The sequence below is a fragment of the Bombyx mori genome, chromosome 5 (assembly GCF_030269925.1).
Source record: "Bombyx mori chromosome 5, ASM3026992v2".
Lineage (NCBI taxonomy): Eukaryota > Metazoa > Arthropoda > Insecta > Lepidoptera > Bombycidae > Bombyx > Bombyx mori.
Genome location: NC_085111.1, coordinates 15,602,424 through 15,626,442, shown reverse-complemented (window position 1 = coordinate 15,626,442; position 24,019 = coordinate 15,602,424). Strand labels below are relative to the sequence as shown.

The following is a 24,019-nucleotide window of genomic DNA, read 5'->3' as shown; positions in this document are numbered from 1 at the left end:
GCTCACCTTTAAAAAAAGCCTGAATTATCTGTTGTTTACATGATTTATTTTAATCTTAAGTGATAAATAAATAAAAAAGGGAAAGAAAGAGTAGCGCCTGTTTGGCTACCTCAGTATCGCGGCATATTGTATGTGACGTATGTAAGCGTTATTCATACAACGGGCTCGGAAATATCGCATTAAGCCGACTATAATATATCAAAGTACTTTGGATATATTTACATATTCCACATTACCTTCATAACAATGGTATGAATAAAAATTTACGTAGGTAAGGTATCACAATAAGACATCTCTTCTGGCACATATGTTGTGATAATACTCGTAGAATGTGTCACGGGAACTTTTGTTTTTGTAAGAGCTCATTCGTATTTATACAGAATTGTACGTGACTTCATTTCTCACTGTGACATACGTCATAGAATTTTTGGAAACCATTTACATTTCCTCTATTGCTCAATGAAAAGTCATTGAAAACGACATCCATTTTCGTGTAGTATAATTCCTGAGTAAATTTAGTGAGACGAGACTAAATAAAATAATAGATAATAATAATAATAGATAATAAATAATAATAATTTGAATAAATAAATCCGTAATGCAGTGTGCATATAGTTAAAATTATCATTATTGTGAAATACGCTTTGATTTTCAAAGTTATAATTAAGATCAACAATTTGTGTTATTAATGGAATTCCGTATTAACCTTTTCACTATTTAAATGATGATTGGGCGTATTGCAAACCCGGACGGGCACGAATCATCAAGATTCCGCCTATTTCAGTCGCGAAGCAATGACGTATTCCAGTTTGAAGGGTGGAACATCTGTTTTAAAATACAATTATTTCGCCAATACCACAAATTTCGACCTCAGGCCTGAAGTTCTCACGTCTGTCTAACCATTTTACGCATGAGTTTGTCATGAATTCGTTCTACTTCGGAACTACGCTATAAAAAATAACTTTAAATATCTTTCATAGAGTAGAGTTCATCCACACTACCTGGAGCCACTGCGTCCATCCACAGTGCGTTTCCAGAGATCTTTTTTGCCACGTTTTCCACGGCTATGGAATGAGCTCCCCTCTACGGTGTTTTTCGAGCGCTATGACATGTCCTTCTTCAAACAAGGCTTGTTGTTGTTGTTGTATTAAGCGGTAGGCAGCGGCTTGGCTCTGCTCCTGGCATTGGTGACGTCCATGAGCGACGGTAACCACTCACCGTCAAATGGACCGTATAATCATCTGCTTACACGGACGATAAAAAAATAAAATAATTATATGATGCATTATATAGATGTATTGTATGCATATCAATCAGTGTTTGTTTACCATAGTACAGAAAATTCTAGTCACGTCACACGTGGTCGTGTGTAATTTATCACCGATTATTAAATTATTTAACTAATGTCGATCAATACATAAATAATATACCTCTGTGGGAATACGGTGACAGACAGACAAAACAGTTGGCGTACTGTTTGAAGTCATTTGAATATACCAGGATTCCACCATCCACTATATTTATTTAACTTCAGGTAGGCTCTGAGTTGCCTTATTCAGCAATGTAACAATAATACAAAAAAGAAAACCGGCTTCAACAAAATTAAATAGGAATATCATCAATCGAATATGCATTATTAAGAAAAATTCAAAAACTACTGGTTAGATCATGTTTAAATGAGTCCACACGAGAAACACGAGCTTTCAAATAAAAAAATATCAAAAAGATAGTCGAAGTAGTAACCTCCCTATTTTTCCTTGAAGGCAGTCTATACATATAAATAAAATTGGAGTGTATGTTTGTAATATTGAAATAGTCTCTTTTTACTACATGGATATGAATATATATGTATACGGTACATACACCAAAATAACATTTTTTACAATTTTTGTCTGTCTGTTTGTTCCGGCTAATCTCTGGAACGGCTGGACCGATTTTGACGGGACTTTCACTGATAGATAACTGATGATATAAGGAGTAACTTAGGCTAGGTTTTTAGACTAGCTTCGCCCCGCGGCTTCATCACATAACATCTCGGGGCTCAGCTATCAATAATAAAATTTAATGTTTCCGAAGCGAAGCGAGGGCGGGTCGCTAGCAACAACTTGACAACTGCCGACCGCATTTATATGAACGACGCTGTCTACGACCAGAACTGAAGTCGTCTTGTCAACGACTTTCAAAGTGTAAGTGGTTCTCAGGCCTCAGTTCCCTACTGCTATTAGACTAACGAGAGTGCCTAACACATCTACGCGGCCTTCGGTCACACTCCACATTTGCGTAACTAATAAACTCGCTGGCATTGTTTGTACAGACATTACTTTAAATTATTAAATGGTAAAATTAATTGAACGCGTAACTAAAATTAGTTTTACAGTTAATTCCTTGTATTTAATAAAACTAGAAGTCCCGCAGTAGTCGAAATTCGACTATAATTAATTGGAATTGTAAGTTTGTACACTCTTATGATTGTATTTTATATTTCTATAATCACAAATTTCGCCAATATTAACAAGGACAAACAATATTTAATCTATTCTCAATTTGACAACAGACGTCAAAAACAAAAGTTTGACAATAAATAGTATGCATGCGTGTGTGCGTCAAATACGTGGTATGTAGTGTGTGTAATGTTTTCTTTATTGATTTAAAGTATATTTTATGCATTATTTAAAAAAAAAATTAGCATTGTGCACTTCTTCTCTATATTTTCTATAGTGTAGAAAATTTCATACTCCTCCGTCCACGCAATTTTCGTAAAAAGGGATACAAAGTTTTTGCTTCACGTATTAATATATAGATATTTCTTATGGAGAACTAAAGGGTGGTCAGCATAATACTCAAAGTGTTCAGTGACCATGAAAACTGTAAAAAGTACTTGAGACGTCGGAAGTGATAGAATAACAACAATAAATGCGAGAGTAAACCTAGTTAAGGTATAATTATGTGTACTACTCGCGGAAATCGAAGAAAAATTAATTTAAAATATGACTTATTTACATCTACGGATCTAAAAAAATATTTTTTTTATTGCTTAGATATCTGGACTAGCTCACTGCCTACCTGGTGTCAAGTGGTTACTGGAGCCCATAGACATCTACGACGTAAATGCGCCACCCACCTTGAGATATCAGTTCTAAGGTCTCAGTATAGTTACAACGGCTGCCCCGCCCTTCAAACCGAAACGCATTACTGCTTCATGGCAGAAATAGGCAGGGCGGTGGTCCTAACCGCGCGGACTCTCAAGAGGCCCTACCACCGGTAATTACGCAAATTATAATTTTGCTAAATTACATAATTATTATAATTGATAAAACAGAGCTATTTATGCTTTGCAAATTATGGTTTGATGAAAAGTGAAAGTGATTGCGCAGTTTTCAATCAACAATCATTATTTAAATTACAAAAGAAACAAAGATTTTCTTCATTAATTTACAATTGAAAAATCGTTCGTGTTCAAATGTAAAATAAATCTTCAAACAAATGCAAGGCTCGCGTGTTCGATGCTCCGATATGACCCGCTAAGTCTTAAAAACTTATTAACATAGATTAGAAACTCGACTTAACGTACACACGAACACAATTAAAACTTTTACATCGAAAACTCGTTAATATGGTTGATGCTAAAACTTGAAAACTAGTATTTCACTTGTTTTCGAGTGCCTGGTTTAAAACAAGTTAGTATTAAAGTACTAGTTACTAAAGTAATTGTAAAGAAATGTATATTCGCTGCACGTGACGTGTAGGCGATTTCAAGGGGCTCAGTCAGGAGACTTTGCTAACACTAGCAGTGCTTCGCTGAATCTACCACCGGGTCGAAATTGCCATCGACTAAGGCATTCCGACAAAAACTCAGTGGGCCGTGTCTGTTAGTTAATTTTCACGACGAACCCTTCGTCGACCGGTGTTCGGAATGCCAAAAAACACCGATAGTGGATCGAAAGATTTAATTAGAAAGGGCGCTGTGGGGCCTTATTTTTAACATGTCGCCTCTGATCGTTCGCTAGGGCTAGTGTTAGCAACTTCGTCAAGTTAGAGCCCCGTGAGCTCACCTACTTAAGTAAGCAGCACCAGCAAAGTCATTCCGATAGAGGCACCCGTCACGTGCGGACGTGCTCATCGTCCACTCGATCGCCCGGTCTTTGTTCGCCCGGCTTTTGTTAGCCCGGCCATTGTTCGCGCGGCCTGTGTTTGTGGTACATCTGCCGACTAAGTGCTCTTTCTGGAAGTTTTTATTTGTTTTGTTTCCTTTTGTTGTTTCTGTGTTCGTGGTACATCTGCCGACAAAGTGGTTTCCTGCAAGTATTTATTTGTTTTGTTTCTTTTCGTAATTTCTGTTTTGTTGTGCTTTTTCTTTGTCCTGTAGTAATCGCGCCGCATTGCCACCTGTGTTCAATAGAACCGCTCAGGTCCGAGAAGTTGGGGCCTCGCCGCAAGGCGAGTGTTTTCAAGACCCGGGGCCGCCCCACCTGGGTACTCAGCGATCATGGACGCTGTATTCGCGGAATTCCTCCGACTTCGCCACCCACAGCTCGCCTCGGAGTTTTTGGCCTTCAAGGCCAATCACACTGCGAGCCCTCTCGAGGACTCCGCCGCGCTCGCTGCTCCTGCGTCGCCTGTACCTGCGTGCAGAGCTTCTGCATTGAGCACCGCAGCCTCTGTCGTGCCTGCCGCTCCCGTGTCGCCTATACTGGCGAGAAAAGCTGCTGCGTCGTCCGCCGTGACCATCGTTTCAGCTGAGCGATCATCCGCGGCCTCCGTCGCGCCCTCTAAAACACCTACACTTGCTCGTAGGTCGCCTGCACCCGCCTCCTCGTGCTCCGACTCTGACTCGGACATGGAGGTCGACCTCGCCCCCGCTTCATCGACGGATGGATTCACCCTGGTACAGAAGGGTAAGAAGCGTGCCGCGGAGTCTCGAGCTCCCGCGGCCGCTAAAATTAGCAAAGCCGTGAACGCGTCGCGCCCCCGCCCTCAGACTCCCGTTGCGCCCCCAGCCCGTGCCACTCCGTCGCCGCGTCCGGTGGCACAAAATAAAACCCAGACCCCTCCCCCGGTTATCCTTCAGGAGAAGGCAGCTTGGGATCGAGTTTGCCTGGCCCTTAAGGCCAAAAATATAAATTTCACGAATGCCCGTAACCTCGCGAACGGCATTCAAATTAAGGTTCAAACACCCGACGACCATAGGGCCCTCTCTTCTTACCTCCGTAAGGAGCGTATAAGTTTCCATACGTATACGCTCCAGGAGGAGCGCGAACTCCGCGTTGTAATACGCGGAATCCCTAAAGAGTTAGATGTAGAGCTCGTAAAAGCCGACCTGTTAGAACAAGGCCTACCAGTGAATTCTGTGCACCGTATGCACACCGGTCGCGGTAGGGAGCCATATAATATGGTTCTAGTCGCTCTCCAGCCTACCCCCGAGGGTAAGAAAATCTTTAACACACAGACCGTCTGTAGGCTCTCTGGTATCGCTGTCGAAGCCCCCCATAAAAAAGGCACTCCTAGCCAGTGCCATAACTGTCAATTGTACGGGCACTCTTCCCGTAACTGTCACGCGCGCCCCCGATGTGTTAAGTGTTTGGGCGATCACGCCACGGCCCTCTGCGCTCGCGACCAAAAAACCGCGACGGAACCGCCTAGCTGCGTCCTGTGTCGAACACAGGGTCACCCCGCGAATTACCGTGGTTGCCCCCGAGCCCCTAAAATAAATCGCCGCGTCGCCCGCCAAAACCGCCTCCGAGCTTCCGGCCCAGACATCAAAGCCTCGGCACCCTCTGCGTCGCAGGCTAAGCCAGCGTTCGTTCCGGCGGCGGTGCCCAGTGTCTCGGCCTGGGCAAAACCGCTGCCGTACACGAACACGGCTACAACTCCCTCCTCCGCGATTCGTCCCGCCCCCGCGACTCGTCCCTCTCCCGCGACTTGCCCTCCGACCGCGTCCGACAATCTCGCTTTAGCGATCGACTTCTTTCAGTCGATCAACTTTGAGCGCGTTAACGCTTTGGGCGACGCCATTCGCGCTGCCTCCACTGCACAACACTTTATCGCCGTTGTGCAGGAATACGCCGACGTATACGCGTCATTAAATACGTACGTCCTCCCCTCACTCCGCCGGTAATCAATGGCGTATATAAGTAGAATAAAGCCCCTATCCGTAACGATAGGATTTTTTAACGCTTACGGTCTCGCAAATCAACGTGATCAGGTTTCTGACTTTTTGCGTGACCACCAAATTGATATCTTTTTAGTGCAGGAGACCCTACTTAAGCCCGCGCGCCGTGACCCTAAAATCGCGAACTATAACATGGTCAGGAACGACAGGCTCTCTGCCCGTGGTGGTGGTACCGTCATTTACTATAGAAGAGCCCTGCATTGCGTCCCGCTCGATCCTCCCGCGCTCGCTAATATCGAAGCATCAGTGTGCCGAATCTCACTGACGGGACACGCGCCGATCGTTATCGCGTCCGTTTATCTTCCACCGGATAAGATCGTTCTAAGCAGTGATATCGAGGCGCTGCTCGGTATGGGGAGCTCTGTCATTCTGGCGGGCGACCTAAATTGTAAACACATCAGGTGGAACTCACACACCACAACCCCGAATGGCAGGCGGCTTGACGCGTTAGTCGATGATCTCGCCTTCGATATCGTCGCTCCGCTAACCCCGACTCACTACCCGCTAAATATCGCGCATCGCCCGGATATACTCGACATAGCGTTATTAAAAAACGTAACTCTGCGCTTACACTCGATCGAAGTAGTTTCAGAGTTAGATTCAGACCACCGTCCCGTCGTTATGAAGCTCGGTCGCGCTCCCGATTCCGTTCCCGTCACGAGGACTGTGGTGGATTGGCACACGCTGGGCATCAGCCTGGCTGAATCTGATCCACCATCGCTTCCGTTTAGTCCGGACTCTATCCCGTCTCCTCAGGATACCGCTGAAGCCATAGACATCGTAACGTCACACATCACCTCGACATTAGATAGGTCATCGAAGCAAGTTGTAGCGGAGGACTTCCTTCACCGCTTCAAATTGCCCGACGATATTAGGGAACTCCTTAGAGCTAAGAACGCCTCGATCCGTGCGTACGATAGGTATCCTACCGCGGAAAATCGTATTCGAATGCGTGCCCTACAACGCGACGTAAAGTCTCGCATCACCGAAGTCCGAGATGCCAGATGGTCTGATTTCTTAGAAGGACTCGCGCCCTCTCAAAGGTCTTACTACCGCTTAGCTCGTACTCTCAAATCGGATACGGTAGTAACTATGCCCCCCCTCGTAGGCCCCTCAGGCCGACTCGCGGCGTTCGATGATGACGAAAAAGCAGAGCTGCTGGCCGATACATTGCAAACCCAGTGCACGCCCAGCACTCAATCCGTGGACCCTGTTCATGTAGAATTAGTAGACAGTGAGGTAGAACGCAGAGCCTCCTTGCCACCCTCTGATGCGTTACCACCCGTCACCCCGATGGAAGTTAAAGACTTGATCAAAGACCTACGTCCTCGCAAGGCTCCCGGTTCCGACGGTATATCCAACCGCGTTATTAAACTTCTACCCGTCCAACTCATCGTGATGTTGGCATCTATTTTCAATGCCGCTATGGCGAACTGTATCTTTCCCGCGGTGTGGAAAGAAGCGGACGTTATCGGCATACATAAACCCGGTAAACCAAAAAATCATCCGACGAGCTACCGCCCGATTAGCCTCCTCATGTCTCTAGGCAAACTGTATGAGCGTCTGCTCTACAAACGCCTCAGAGACTTCGTCTCATCCAAGGGCATTCTTATCGATGAACAATTCGGATTCCGTACAAATCACTCATGCGTTCAACAGGTGCACCGCCTCACGGAGCACATTCTTGTGGGGCTTAATCGACCAAAACCGTTATACACGGGAGCTCTCTTCTTCGACGTCGCAAAAGCGTTCGACAAAGTCTGGCACAATGGTTTGATTTTCAAACTATTCAACATGGGCGTGCCGGATAGTCTCGTGCTCATCATACGGGACTTCTTGTCGAACCGCTCTTTTCGATATCGAGTCGAGGGAACCCGCTCCTCCCCACGATCTCTCACAGCTGGAGTCCCGCAAGGCTCTGTCCTCTCACCCCTCCTATTTAGCTTATTCGTTAACGATATTCCCCGGTCGCCGCCGACCCATTTAGCTTTATTCGCCGACGACACGACTGTTTACTATTCCAGTAGAAACAAGTCCCTAATCGCGAAGAAGCTTCAGAGCGCAGCCCTAGCCCTAGGACAGTGGTTCCGAAAATGGCGCATAGACATCAACCCAGCGAAAAGTACTGCGGTGCTATTTCAGAGGGGAAGCTCCACACGGATTTCCTCCCGGATTAGGAGGAGGAATCTCACACCACCGATTACTCTCTTTAGACAACCCATACCCTGGGCCAGGAAGGTCAAGTACCTGGGCGTTACCCTGGATGCATCGATGACATTCCGCCCGCATATAAAATCAGTCCGTGACCGTGCCGCGTTTATTCTCGGTAGACTCTACCCCATGATCTGTAAGCGGAGTAAAATGTCCCTTCGGAACAAGGTGACACTTTACAAAACTTGCATAAGGCCCGTCATGACTTACGCGAGTGTGGTGTTCGCTCACGCGGCCCGCACACACATAGACACCCTCCAATCCCTACAATCCCGCTTTTGCAGGTTAGCTGTCGGGGCTCCGTGGTTCGTGAGGAACGTTGACCTACACGACGACCTGGGCCTCGAATCAATTCGGAAATACATGAAGTCAGCGTCGGAACGATACTTCGATAAGGCTATGCGTCATGATAATCGCCTTATCGTTGCCGCCGCTGACTACTCCCCGAATCCTGATCATGCAGGAGCCAGTCACCGTCGACGCCCTAGACACGTCCTTACGGATCCATCAGATCCAATAACCTTTGCATTAGATGCCTTCAGCTCTAATACTAGGGGCAGGCTTAGGGACCCCGGTAACCGTACTCGTCGAACTCGACAAAGAGGTCGACGTGCAACCTAACCCATGCATCAGCCCGCTGAGTTTCTCGCCGGATCTTCTCAGCGGGTCGCGATTCCGATCCGGTAGTAGATTCATTCGCGAAACAATTGCTCTTGAGTTGTTAGGTCTCCTTCGGAGGCGCTCGGGCAGTTGTTAGCAAATCCCACCCCTCTTGGCTGAGCCTTTGCTCGCCCACCTGTCCTGGTGAAACTGGAAAGGCCTTCGGGCCACCAGTAAACTTTCAATCATAAAAAAAAAAAAAAAAAAAAAAAAAAAAAAAAACCAGCAAAGTAATTTTATAGTTTTTTTTTTTTCATATAAAATACTCAAACATATAATAATTTCATTGGTACTTAGATTTTAAAAAAGTAGTTTTATAGCAGCTAAGAAATTATTCAAGTCAACCAATACCTAACACCGGCTATTTACTTCAATTCCAAATTAGTCGAATAATCCTTATAAAAAAAAACAATAAAATGATGTAAAGTTAAGCCAACGTAAGAAAAACTCATACAAATGATAAATGAATATTCCGTATTACTATGTTTGTTTTTCTTTTAATCCTCCTCAAATCCGAATCTTATTTTAAAAATGTTGCTCACTCTTCTGTGCTACTCTGAAAACATTTCATTATAACACTCAATTTCCCAACAAGCGATTTTGAGTACCGATTACCAGTGTTGCCAACCGTGTAATAAACCTCCCGAAGCGGTAGAATAACTGAGGTATGAAATAATTGTGAGACCGCAATCGTTTATTTTTAATCTGGTTTAATTTAATCCCTGTTATATAAAACATGAGTGGCTCTTTCATGAAAACGAACGGAGTAAAGACATACATTTTAATGTAGGAATAATAATAAATATTACAATGTGCTAAGAGCACCTACAGATACTTCGATAAAAGGTCGAAAGCTATTCAGTAGTAATAGACTGGTTAAAAATAGCAGGTCAATCTGATCCTTTATAACGCGATCCTAATAAAAACGTTAACGACATTAATCTCTCTTGAAATGTTTAGTGCTGCCGGCAAATAAAAATCAAAAACTTATTAATTTTACCACATAATTGTTGCCCTTTCAAATAAACGGGATCCTTTAAAATTATTTCCACCGGTCGACTCGTTTATCAAACGTTATTAGGGTAACATTTCCGTAACTCGGGTACCCCTTTGTCCATTAATGGAACAGAATTACGCGTTTATGAATAATCGAATGGATTTTTAAAAAAAATACGATGTTAAGTTAAAATGTTAATGTCGGAATCGTGAATAATTTTAGTTTTAATCGATTTTCGATGTATCAAATAAACGGACTGACTGTAATCGTTCTGGAAAACGAAGACAGTAGCAGTGTGACACAGTACCAGTAAAAAAAAATGTGTGCGTGTACTAGTGTACACACGTAAGAAGTGAAACTTGTTTATGGCCTTATTTTTCGAAAAATGATCTACATGCAACTTTCTAGAAATTGGTTAAATAAAGTTAAATTAGATAAAGTTTAAACAAAAGGATTTTATTATCATAGACATGAATACAAATAATACAATTATTTCACTTTACCTTTTTGCTACTAAGATTATTACAGCATTTCATTAATTGTAATAGAATTATTACTATCATTGTCATTGTCATTATATATTTTTGTAATTAATGGCTTATGGTAACTGAAATATGAAATATATGGTTTACATTCCACGAAATTTAGTGACCGAGTAAAAACTCCATCAATTGTAGTGCCAGATCTTGTTGTTGACGTTTGAGGACTGTTTTTCATGGATAAATTCAATTTATCTTTCAGAAATTCAACTAGCTTCAAAGAATTTTCCGATGCAAAATTTACATTAAAATCTCCACTTAAAATCATCGGTATTTTATAATTATTGTTACCGAGTAAAGAGGCACCTTCACTTGTGTACGGCAACAATGAATGGTGAAGAAAAAGATGGCGCGTAACGGAAAAATGTGACGCGTAACCGAAAAATGTGACGGTAAATTTTTTTCCAACGCCGATAAAGAAGTTTCACTTCAAAAATATATAATCCTTTTGCATTGCATATTTTTGAAATAATAAAAAAAAAGCAGACGCACAGATTATAGAAACATACTCTGTTTCCGTCGCTGGGTCGACTGAATAAGCTGAGAAAATTTTTCACAGTACTCCCATAGAACATTTCGTACAAGACAAAAATAATCTTTTTGTGCGATGCAGTCATTGCTGCTAGCCGTTTCAGATTTACCAGAAGAGGTGGATGAGCATGTGCTCAACCAGGAGGGATTGGATTCGCTAACAGCTACCCCATCGGCGCTTCGGAAGGAAATCTAACATGGACGGCTTCTTCACGAATGCATCCGGCTAGAAACTACAGTTACCAGGGTCGGTATTCCGTATACAGGCCTGCTCTTAGTGCAGTAAGCCTCTAATAAAAGTGTCAGTAGATCAGTCGGATCCATGTCTAGGCCGACTGACTTCCTCTTGAGCTAATTCTGAAAAGTAGGCGGCCACGAGAAGCGATTTAACGTAAACCTGGCGGCGTTGGATAAGGCAAAGGGTACCATTTGTACCATTGATACAATAATATCATTACATCGTTCATTTCTTCTGGGTTTACTAAAAGTAATTATCTAAAAACGATAAATTAGCAGCAAAGACAGATAACGGACGACGTACATAAAGTTTGTCCACACAATACTTATTTTACAAACTTGACAAATTACAGTTTAATCTTTCTTATATCGATTTTACGTCGGAACTGTCGTAATGATGAATTCATGTTAACATAACATAACTATCATAATTATTCATGTCTTTTATTTAGACTTCGATCACAAAATATTTTATCGACTTTTTTTTTCTTTCTAGTAGATCGTTCTGAATGTTTTGGAAACCATACGCATTGATAAGGAGAGGAAGTTTAATTTAGTAATTTAAAATGCGTCAGTGAAGAGAATACAAATATTAATATAAAGATAATAGGCGATATGAATACTCGTAAATGCTACGATCACTCATATGGATGAATTTGAAGGAGAAATTATCTTAGGTACTGAGTAACGCTACTGTTCCCATTTGTGTATGAAGTTGATTAATATATGTACATACATATAGATTTTTTACTGGTGGTAGGACCTCTTGTGAGTCCGCACGGGTAGGTACCACACCCCGCCTATTTCTGCCGTGAAGCAGTAACGCGTTTCGGTTTGAAGGGTGGGGTAGCCGTTGTAACTGTACTGAGACCTTAGAACTTATATTTCAAGGTGGGTGGCGCATTTAGGTTGTAGATGTCTATGGTCTCCAGTAATCACTTAACACCAGGTGGGCTGTGAGCTCGTCCACCCATCTAAGCAATAAAAAAAATTTATTAAACCTTATCATTATATTATTTACGCTTCGACGCTTCGACGGTTTTTTTAGTTTTCGCGGTCGTCCGTGGCCCTAACAAAAAATGTTTTTAATTATACATAAATCTATACATATTATTCTATGAAGGCGCTTGTCTGTACTCGTTTTAAGCATCGTGTTTGTGATCGAGCTATATACTGCTTTTGTGCCATTAATTAAACAATATTTCATTGTGTACGAGGTAGCACGCTTCGTTGGATAATTAAACATGCAATAACTTGTTCTGATAGGCACATAATTTTATTTAGGCAGCGTTCTGGCAACGAATTGTTGTGTACATAAGCCTTTGTGCAACCGCTTTATGTGTTTTTTAGGAATGGAAATTACTGGTGGCCCGGAGGCCTTTCCAGTATGACCAGGACAGATGTGCGAACTAAGGCTCAGCCAGGAGGGAAGGGATTTTCTAACAGCTGCTTTACAGCTAATTTACTGGTGGTAGGACCTCTTGTGAGTCCGCGCGGGTAGGTACCACTCTGCCTATTTCTGCCGTGAAGCAGTAATGCGTTTCGGTTTGAAGGGTGGGGCAGCCGTTGTCACTATATTTAAGACCTTAGAACTTATATCTCAAGGTGAGTGACGCATTTACGTTGTAGATGTCGATGGGTTCCAGTAACCACTTAACACCAGGTGGTCTGTGTGCTCGTCCACCCATCTATGCATTAAAAAAAAAGTTACCCGAGCGCCTCTGGAGGAGATCTAACAACTCAAGGGCAGCTAGTTCTCGAATGAATCTACTACTGGATCGGAATCGCGACCCACTGAGAAGTGCATTAGGTTTGATGTGTTGGCCTAGAATATACGAGTATAGCAATATTCGACTGACTCGGTGGTACAGTATCTAGCCCCCCAGACCATAGCGCCGAGGGTCGTGGGTTCGATTCCCACATCGGACAAAAAATTGTGTGATGTACAGGTTTTTTACTCTTCGTTAGAGTGTTTATCTATATTCGAATTTTAAGTATGTATGCCAGTGTCTGGTACACTTAACACAGGGAACCTTAATTTTGAGGCCGGATGACCGTGCGTGATTTTTTCCCACTTATTACTATCATAAACTAAAAAATATCTCTCAAAGGTTGTCGTCAACAGTGCAATCCAGGATTCTTCGATATTTTTTTTGGACACGTATCGTGACGACCAGCAGAATCTATCGAGAAACTTGCTGTTCAGGGTAGGGTCAATGGTAAGAGATCTCGTGGACGAATCCCCATGCGCTGGACTGATCAGGTGAAAGACCTTACTGAAACACCACTTAACGAGAACGTGCGCCAAGCCTCGTTTCGCAAACTATGGAAAACATCTGTCAGGGCTTTAATAAACAATAATTCCACATGACCACGACTGCTCTGCCAAGAGCAACCGACTATGATGATGATGATTACTATCAGTAATTATTATTGTTCCGTCTGTCCCTATAGGTGTTGTAAAAGTCACTTAATGGAAATACCGGAGATTTGGCAGCCATGTTCTCTGAGAACATATACTAGACAATAACGGGTGGTAGGTTTTACCATGCACACGCGTATGTGCATAAAATATTTCTACATTTCACATTTCATGACTGGTAGCAGCGTACAGGTTCAGATGCCTATAGGCTTTGCTGACTATCGAATACAAGGTAAGCAGTTTGCTCATCTATACTAATATTATAAAGCTAAAGAATTTGTTTGTTTGAACGCGCTAATCTCAGGAACTACTGGTTCGATTTGAAAAATTATTTCAGTGTTAGATAGCTCATTTATTGAGGAATGCTATAGGCTATATAACATCACGCTAAGACCAATGCAAGCGGAGCACCAGTAAAGAATGTTTCAAAATCGTGGTTTTAATCCCTTCTGAGAGCTTCCACTGCGTGCGCTGCGGAAACGGTGAAAGTTTCGCTAAAGTAATGTATGAGAGAATTGTTCCCCTTTAAAAAATCTAACAAAAAGTTTGCGACAGCATGTTTATATGTTAAGGTTGACTTACTATAATGTTCTTTATGCTAACCAGATTTATTCTAAAATAAACCATTATTTATGAACTATTCCACGCGGACGAAGGCGCGAGCAAAAGCTAGTAGTTAAATACAGTATAAAAATATGACAGCTGATCTTTCTAATCATAAATAAATAAAATTTTGATCACATGCAAGGGGGGATGGTGAAAGACCGCGTAGGAAGTCACCAATACGGTGGACCGACCAAATTAAAACTACAATGGGAGGTCCTTTAAATTAGTGCAGTAGAATGCCCTCGAGCAGGGAGGGAGGCTTGACATCCTGAGACGCATCAAGTCTGCCCGCCACCAACAATACATGACGATCACAACAAATCTACCAAGAATGACACAATTGAGAAGAAGAAGAAGAAACAAATTAAAGAATTGGTGTGCAATCATTGCACGGCTGCACGACCACTCAATTGCTGTTTTTGACACTGGTAGACCGCGCGGTCAACCCACCTAGTTAGTAACACCGTCTTGTCTATTATAATGCGAAGCAATTGCAGGTTTCAAGTATATATAGCTTCGTCCTAAGTGACTTCGACCTAATTATTCAAGGGACGTAATTTACGATGCAGCATCTACAAACGTCGGTAGCTGCTTAAAATCAGACTCAACTAAAGCACAAAATTGTCTTAAGCTGAATAGTCGACTCAGCTTACTGTAATTTTTATATGACAGATATAAAGCAACTCGCTCAAGACCCACAAAAACTATAGTCCTATTCGTAACCGTAGGCGGCAACACAGGCCTTCAGATGCCATCTCCAATCATGAGACAGCAAATCGTATTTTTTAATCAACGATAGGAGACGACCTTCTGCGCGATCGAAAGCATTTACCGTTATTATTTTATACCTTTACGTACATCGTCAGTGCGAGGGACAAAACTAAGCCGCTGCCTAACTCGTAATACCTTTGAAGCCTCATCTAGAAAATAATCTTAGCGCAGGGTTTGCCCAAGCATTATTGTTTTGTGGAAAAATTGTGATAAAAGCCAATGCTATGATATTAGTTTAGCAGACACCTGCTTATAAAAAGCAAGATTTACTGGTGGCCCGGAGGCCACCGGCCGAGTTTCACCAGGACAGTTGGGCGAGCACAGGTTCAGACAAGAGAAATGACACTATACGACACACTTTATAATTTATTCATCAGTTCGCGCGTTTAATTAAAAAATATTGTATCAACCGAGCATCCTGCATATGAGGTTGTTAGGTCTTATACCATCACAACTGTTTGGCCGATTATAAATCTTAATATTAGAATCTTATTTAGGATCGACCTATTCTAATAACAATTCCTGTTAGCGCTATACATAAAATAAAATATATTATGTAGGAATTTTGTTTTTTTGTTTTTAATTTGATTTAAATATTATATTGAGCGTTTCGGACTCTGCGCTTTTCATCTATTGAAACATGAATTGAAACTGAGTGCTTAATATAATGATCCGTATAAAAATTTTCGGAAAATACTTTATCTATGCGTCACCAAAAATCGGTTGCATTTATTTTTATCTAACAAATGTCAATCGCTCAAATTTATAGCTATATTGATCGCTATTTATCCCACATTTAATTTATTATTAAATTACCGAGGTAGGTACTAATATTTTGCCTATCACCACCGTGGGGTAGCTATCCATCCTGATTTGAAACGCTGAACAGTTATTAAACAACACGAGTTTTTTTTGTTGTCTACATCAGCGGCCGAGCTTACGGCCCACTTGGTTTTAAGTGGCCACCGGGTCCACACAACAACGTAAGCTTCGTAGACTTTAAGCTATCGTTTGAAGGTAGCAATCAGTATTCACATTGTGATGTCAAGCCGCTCCGACTCCAGTAGCCGCTTACTATCAGGTGGACTGTAAGACCGTGATCGTAAGACGTAAAGATTGAACAAAATCCCAACTAACTAAAATGTAAATCACAAAATAGCAAAAACGTTATTTTCATATCTATCTACTTTTTCGATTAGTCAACAACCCTATCTTCTACAGCTAAAGAAAGTTTAGCTTTACTGAAATCGCTTCGTTACGTCCTTTAGTGTTAAACAGAAAATCGCCTAGTAATTAAAAAAAACTAACATGTAAATACACTACGTATTAAAGTTTAAAGTAATTTCAAATAATTTCGAAGTCGTCGTGGCCTAAAGGATAAGACGTCCGGTGAATTCGTATGTAGCGACGCATCGGTGTTCGGATCCCGTAGTCGGGTACCAATTTTTCTAATGAAATACGTACTTAACAATTGTTAACGATTGACTTCCACGGTGAAAGAATAACATCGTGTAATAAAAATCAAAACCCGCAAAATTATTGCGTAATCACCGGTGGTAGGACCTCTCGTGAGTCCGCACGGGTAGGTACCACCACCCCGCATATTTCTGCCGTGAAGCAGTAATTCGTTTTGGTTTGAAGGGTGGGGTAGCCGTTGTGACTATACTGAGACCTTAGAACTCCTGTCTCAAGGTGGGTCGCAGCATTTACGTGGTAAATGTCTATGGGCTCCAGTAACCACTTAACACCAGGTGGGATGTGAGCTCGTCCACACATATAATCGTTTGGAGCCTCTGGGTCTGCGGAGGGACTTCGGTTCCCTCTGTATTTTGTACCGTATGTTCCATGGGGAGTGCTCTGAGGAATTGTTCGAGATGATACCAGCATCTCGTTTTTACCATCGCACCGCCCGCCACCGGAGTAGAGTTCATCCATACTACCTGGAGCCACTGCGATCATCCACAGTGCGTTTCCAGAGATCTTTTTTGCCACGTACCATCCGGCTATGGAATGAGCTCCCCTCCACGGTGTTTCCCGAGCGCTATGACATGTCCTTCTTCAAACGAGGCTTGTGGAGAGTATTAAGCGGTAGGCAGCGGCTTGGCTCTGTCCCTGACATTGCTGAAGTCCATGGGCGACGGTAACCACTCACCATCAGGTGGGCCGTATGCCCGTCTGCCTACAAAGGCAATAAAAAAATAAAAAAAAAGCAACAAAAAAAAAAAGTTCAAAGCGTTGGTCTTTATATTCAGTCTTTGGAACCTGATTCCTTGTTAAGCGAATGTGGTGTTCTAAAATTAGTCCATTCACAGATTTTATCGTATTCGTCATTGAAAATTTGTCTAGAAATGTTATAAGCCTGAAACCAGTCCTACCTAGCTACCGAACATAAAAAATAACTCACTTGTTTTTGCACTAGTTGTATGGACAAGCTCACAGCTTACTAGGCGCTAGGTGGTTACGGGCAATAGACATTACGACGTGAACTCCTTGTGATTGGAGTCCGAGGACTCTACTGCATGCATAAAGTCTGTTTCTTTCTCCAATTCACCAACAAAAACGTTTTGACGTCTATGGAGATAGTCACCATAGAATATATATAAGACTAGCTGACCCGGCAGGCTTCGTAGTGCCTCAATCGATAAATAAAAGACCTAAGCTTTTGTATAAAATAAACTTAAAACAAACAAAAGGAATCCGTCCGACGAAATTGAAAACGACGTTCGAAATTGCTATTCTTATTTAAATCCAAGCATTTTCATACTTATCTACCTTTTAAACCTTCTTTGGACTTCCACAAATAATTCAAGACCGAAATTAGCCAAATCGGTCCAGCCGTTCTCGAGTTTTAGCGAGACTAACGAACAGCAATTCATTTTTATATATATGGATATATAGATATTTAAAGAATGCCTAAATCTGGCTTACGAATTTTTCAAGATAAGTTTGTAGATATACAAGTTTCCAACAGTAGCATTTGGACCGTCGGTCTACCGAGCAATTTCACTCGCTTGGTGAAAAATCGCCACACGTCCAAAATACACTTCGAACAAATTTGCAAACGAACCAATATTAATGTACGCGATGAAAAATGAAAACAATAAATAAATAAAGTTTATACAGACTGAATGTAAATAAATGTTTTATTTGATTAATGCATTGTGGAACTTGTGTGTTGTCATAATCAAACGTTATATCGAACGCTGCGGTTGAATTGTATAATTCCCCAGTTTCAACAGTCACGAATTGATTTTATGTGTTGTATGAAACACAATAATTCAATTGAGGGGTAAAAATACATTTGCAATATCAACTTGAAGCATAAAACTTAGTCTACAATCACATTCATGAGTTTGCGGTTCAGAGTAATAAATAATTCACAGAGCACTTTTGAATAATTATAATAATATTATGAAGTTATAAATTTGTTTTATACAAAACTTTATGTTCGAACAAAGAATAAATGATATGAAATTTTAAAAGTGTTTTATGGAAACATAAAATCTTATGCGATTGGTATGCTATTTAGCAAATACACTTTTTGTTTTCGGAACGTTTTTATGTAATTATATGCAAAGCAGACCTGATGATATGGCGTATTTAGAGATGATTTCAAACCCGAAAATTTAAAGTTTATCGCTTCTCGCGTGCTAGACGTATCCTACCAACGCCAATAGCGGTCGTGAGCCGCAATTTAACTATCCCGAGTCATTAGTCATAGCATTTCTCACTCAATAATAATAAAAAGGCTTTATGATGACCGCTATAAACCTTACAGCGTAGACGCCAATACGCAGAGGAATTCCCCCGAAACGGAGCCTGTTCGTGTGACCCATTTATTTTTACTCTACCCACTATTCCAGCCATTAAATATTCATAAGATCTATCCTTTAACATTTGATGTGCTTAATATTTTTGTACATCGATCCAATATCCTTATGGTAGGTATGAAAATACATATAAGGTAAACTCGCCGGTACGGTTAACGAACTTCTTAGATCTGTCCTAAAGAAAACGTTAGTTTCTTATTTCGTGACCCTTGTCTTAAGGCGAGTCGTGGAATTCGTGTGGCAGTTGTCTGTGCGGGATATCCCGTGGGATGTATGTGGAGTCATATAGACCCAGAAGGGCTTTGGATGGCCGCCGTCTGATCCATTTTTCGTAGTGCCGATGACCGTCAATGTGGTGTTTCGTCAGGGTAGGGTAACGAGGAGAAATGTACTCCAAAGAATAAACCGCCCCCCCTTAAGGTTAGGCGGATAGGTGGTAAGCTCGCACATGTGACTACGAATCAGTGATGCATTCGAATTTGAGCACAGGCAAGTGCCATAGGTGATACACAATTTAATTGAGTTTTCGACCCCTTGTGTCAAGATGGGCGGCGGTGACAATAACATCGTTATTTCCATCGGCTCTGTTACCAACTTAAAACCGCACAGCCGTGAGCTCGTCCGTCTATCTAGTACAATTGAGTATTGCTTAGCATATTATATTTGTATATATTATTTTGTTTATTTATTTTGTTATATACATAATTATACAGATTAGGCTTTGCCAGCATTTGACATAACTTCAAATGCGTTAGAATATATATTTTACTCGATACATTAGAAAACTTTAAATGTCCCCAAAAGCTAATATTGAACCTAAAATCACTTGACGATAAGCTATTAACCTCCAATATAGTTTAAAATATAGCTAATAGATGGAACAGTGATTAATCTCAAAATTGTATACCTATTAAATCCTGTTTGTCTTAAAGCTGTCAAGAAAATGCTTTGACGTAAATATGTTCCATGAAATTTGAATGTAATATGACAGTAATGTTCAAGAGTAATGTAAGGCCTTAGATAAACAAAAGATTTAAAACGATAGGTATATCATAATGATGTGGGAATCAGCACTGAAGACAAGAATATTTTGAAAAAAACCTAGGAATTTCTACCCGCTTCTCTTTGTTTACATCTAAAATACTACACACACCTTTTGCAAACTCTATTACAAATAATTATTATTGGAATCTGAAAGATTACCTGTGTACCCTTACAAATTTCATACAACACAAGTAGCACCGATAAACTAAATTCAGTTTGTACCTATAAAAATAACAAATAATAAAACATAAGCTTCTTGAAGCAAATAACAAGATTAATTCACTGTGTACTTACAATAGTAAGTTTATATATATATGCGCGACTTTTCTTGGTAAAGCGTAAATACATAAAACATTCATGAAACTGAATGCAAATTATGAAAAACACGCGCCTTTGACTCGTGGTAAACTGTTATATCTCAAATATTCCAGCGAGGATTCGGGCAATGTTTCTTAATTTAGTTTCGAAGTTAATGAATTCCATTTCAATTGTAAATCATGAGTCTTAGAACACGAAGTAGTGAATACATTTTTAATTAGTTACGTCCTTCTCGACAATGTTTTCATGAAGTATTCTTTTACTTCACGAATATTCCTCTAATTAAAATTAAATTGAATAAAGACCACAAATCTTACTTAAATAATTAACTACGTCTATTACTTCATAGAGGTGACTTACCAGTTTAACACAATAGGCGTTCGATCGTAACTACTTTATTATTTTACGAATAACATTGAAAAGCCTCGGAAACAGTACAGAAATACAAATAAGTAAAATTAACAGAGTAGGTAAAGATAGACTTGGGAAAATGCCCGCCAAAAATAAAGAATGTTGGCAGTGAAGTGAGAGCCGCCGTAGTACGTAAACAGTCGTGTGCAGTGCGCAACAGGGCGGATAGGTGCGATGCATGCGTGGTACCTGAGGGCGGGCGGCGGGTGCGGGGGGGTCCGGAGGCTGCGGCACTCCGGACTGCAAGACGCCGCGCCGCTACACGCGGACTGACGCGGGCCGCCACCGCGCGCACCGTCACAGCCTCACCGATCACGGGGTTGCCATATTCCACCAATCAAAATTCCTATATTTAAATAAACAAAAAATGTATGAGTAGCTGTTATCTAGTTAGGCTTGTATGTTTTACAATTTGAAAAAGCTGTAAGCTTAACCTTAAGAATATTCTAATTTAAAATATGACAAACATATCACTTGACATAACTAAAGCTTAGAATACTGTTCCGGACTAAAACGATCACTTAAGCAAATACAAAATATTACCAAATTATTTTTTGTTTTCATACGTAAATTTCCACGAAATGTGTCTAAAATCGATGCATTGACTAGCAACACTGGCGCCCGCCCCGAGCCCCTCCGACCCGGCCGGGTCCCGAATAATGAAGCAGGGGGAAAAGAGATTGTGGAGCGAGGAAATGCCGGAAGATGCCGGCCCGTGCCGGATGGCAGGCTGCGCTCCCGGATCCTGCCCGCACCCTCGCACTTCGCAAACAACTCGTCTGCAAACGTGCACAATGGAAAAGAAGTCATGCGGGGCAATTGAAAATGAAATTACCAAACGTCATTTTCACGCTCCCGTCGCGAACACAACTTCAGACGTTTTAGAACTTCATTTACTTGGAATAGCGTTCACCGATAATAAAATAAACAAACAAACAACCGACATTAATTACTTATGAAAGCAAACAATTCTGTTATAGTCTTTTTCTATATGCATTTATACATATATCGTCAGAATCTAAAATTCCTAGAAGGAGTGGGTTTCGCTAATGTAAACATGATACATTCTGAGAATTATTACAAACATAATTTATGGAATAATCATGTCGAAATCCCACACGTACCTCGTAACGCGCACGTAAATAATTCATAGGTGATAAAAGTTACATTCATTTTATCCTGATTTCCTTATAAAATCTGACGCGTTTCTCTAGCGTCGTGTGTACCGACGACAAAAGAATAAAGGAACTATTAACATAATTAATTCCTTTCGTAACAAAGTTTATTCAAAATGATGCCCGAGAACGTTAGTAATAAATGTAAACGAAATTAAAACTTGTAACTCGGTGAATGAAACTCGGAGATATTTTCATAATGTGAAACTTTTCAAATTTCCATTGGGCAGATCGTGCTGAAAGTTGAGAATATGTAGTCTGTAGTTGTTTTCAACTAGGTGAGCGGTGCTGCATATGAAATCGTTTTTTTTTTTATTGCACCAAAGAGTTTTTTTATCTGTAATTTGTGAGTTTAAATCACGATGACTATGCTAATTGAAAATGCGGATTTAATACGAAATGCTATATTTCACATTTGCACTAATCGTGTGAACCTTGCTATTGTTCTCGGTTCGCAGATAGATTCGAAATGATTGCAGGCTTTTAATATTATCCGATTTGGAGCGTTAATCCTAATCCAGCTCATATGAAACTCATTATAAAAGGTAAAACGCTCGAACGAAAAACGAACGAACGAAACCCCAATATCGAAAACCAATCCCACAACTAAGCGCCAGTAATATTTACTGAAAAGTGGTTGATAGAATTAAAACGAACCACTCGAGCTTGTGAACTCAAAGCGAAAACCTATTAAAGGAGGTTATCCGATCGATTTGTGGCATTCCCTTGATACAGGACTGCAGTTGTGTGCGTGCGTGCAACTATTTACACACACCACACACTTCTTCATTGCAGATATCCTCTGTGCAGTGAAAATAAATACGCTACTTTTTTTTATTGCTTAGACGGGTGGACGAGCACACAGCCCACCTGGTGTTAAGTGGCTACTGGACTGGTGCGCCACCCACCTTGAGATATAAGTTTTAAGGTCTCAGTATAGTTACAACGGCTGCCCCACCCTTCAAACCGAAACGCATTATTGCTTCACGGCAGAAATAGGCAGGGTGGTGGTACGTACCCGTGCGGGCTCACAAAAGGTCCTACCACCAGTAATTACGCAAATTATAATTTTGCGGGTTTGATTTTTATTACACTTTGATATATATTCCTTCTCCGTGGAAGTCAATCGTGAACATTTGTTAAGGTACGTATTTCATTAGAAAAATTGGTACCCGCCTGCGGGATTCGAGCACCGTTACATCGCTAGATACGAATGCACCGAACTTATTTGAAGCCAAAGAGAAAAAGCATTTTTATTTAATAATCTAAGCAGAGTTATTACTTGCTACTTACTGTATTTCATCAGCTACTTGTAATTTTACTTAATTCTTATTTATAAAAGATAGTTCTCTAAAAGTTTAAAAGAGTTATTATTCTCTTCGTAATTCCTCCATGTTTATCAGTTGATGTCTAATTAATAACTTTATGATGACGATCATGTTAATAGCCACAAACCGTTATTAATACAGTAAACATAAACCGTTTATTAAATACTCAGAGCGACTTCTAACGGAGACACTCTTGTCCTTAAAATGATATTTTAGTTCGAACACATTTCTTGTCGTCTAAATATAATAATAAATAATAAATTGAATAGCAGACAAGTATTGTATATAAATAGTAATTATAATGTATATTATAATAAATAGTAATTATAATTAGTAATGTATATAAATAGATATCATTCCCGAAGCCAAAAGAGACTGCGGAAAAGATTAATTTCCCCCATTTTTACTGATGGTAAAGGAGATTACCCAATCAATAGGGGTGGGACAACTATTCCAACTATATCTGCCTAATGTTATATCTTCATTCCCATTTGAAGAGCGGAACAGTCGTATTGAAAAGTCATTGGGACTTCCACCTCTTGTTTCTGGGTGGGGTGCGGCTTGTCCACCAAGGGCTCATCCTATGCCAGAAATACCTTTTGTTTAACCTAGTTTATATTTCGTGAACATAGCCCCAAAAACGATTGTAACTTTCGGACACCTTCTGCGTCACACTAGGCCACTAAACCTGCGCGACAGCTGAATTGTAATTGTCTCATATTGCGGGTGGTTCAAAAAATATATATTAAAATTTCCATACGGACTTTTTC

The 24,019-nt window shown here is 40.9% G+C and overlaps 1 protein-coding gene across 4 annotated transcripts in view; it reads right to left on the bottom strand.

Moving 5' to 3' along the window:
* The window catches only part of LOC101747185 (uncharacterized), a 61,078-nt gene that overhangs the window by 24,968 nt on the left and 12,091 nt on the right, over positions 1-24,019 (bottom strand). For 2 of the 4 annotated variants that reach the window (XM_062668816.1, XM_062668817.1), the window contains exon 1: positions 20,696-20,909. The gene's annotated coding sequence lies outside the window, so the exon portion shown is untranslated. Of the gene's footprint in view, positions 1-20,695; positions 20,910-20,935; positions 21,093-24,019 lie in introns of those variants that run through there. The other 2 variants (XM_062668815.1, XM_038011003.2) reach the window with 2 other exon arrangements.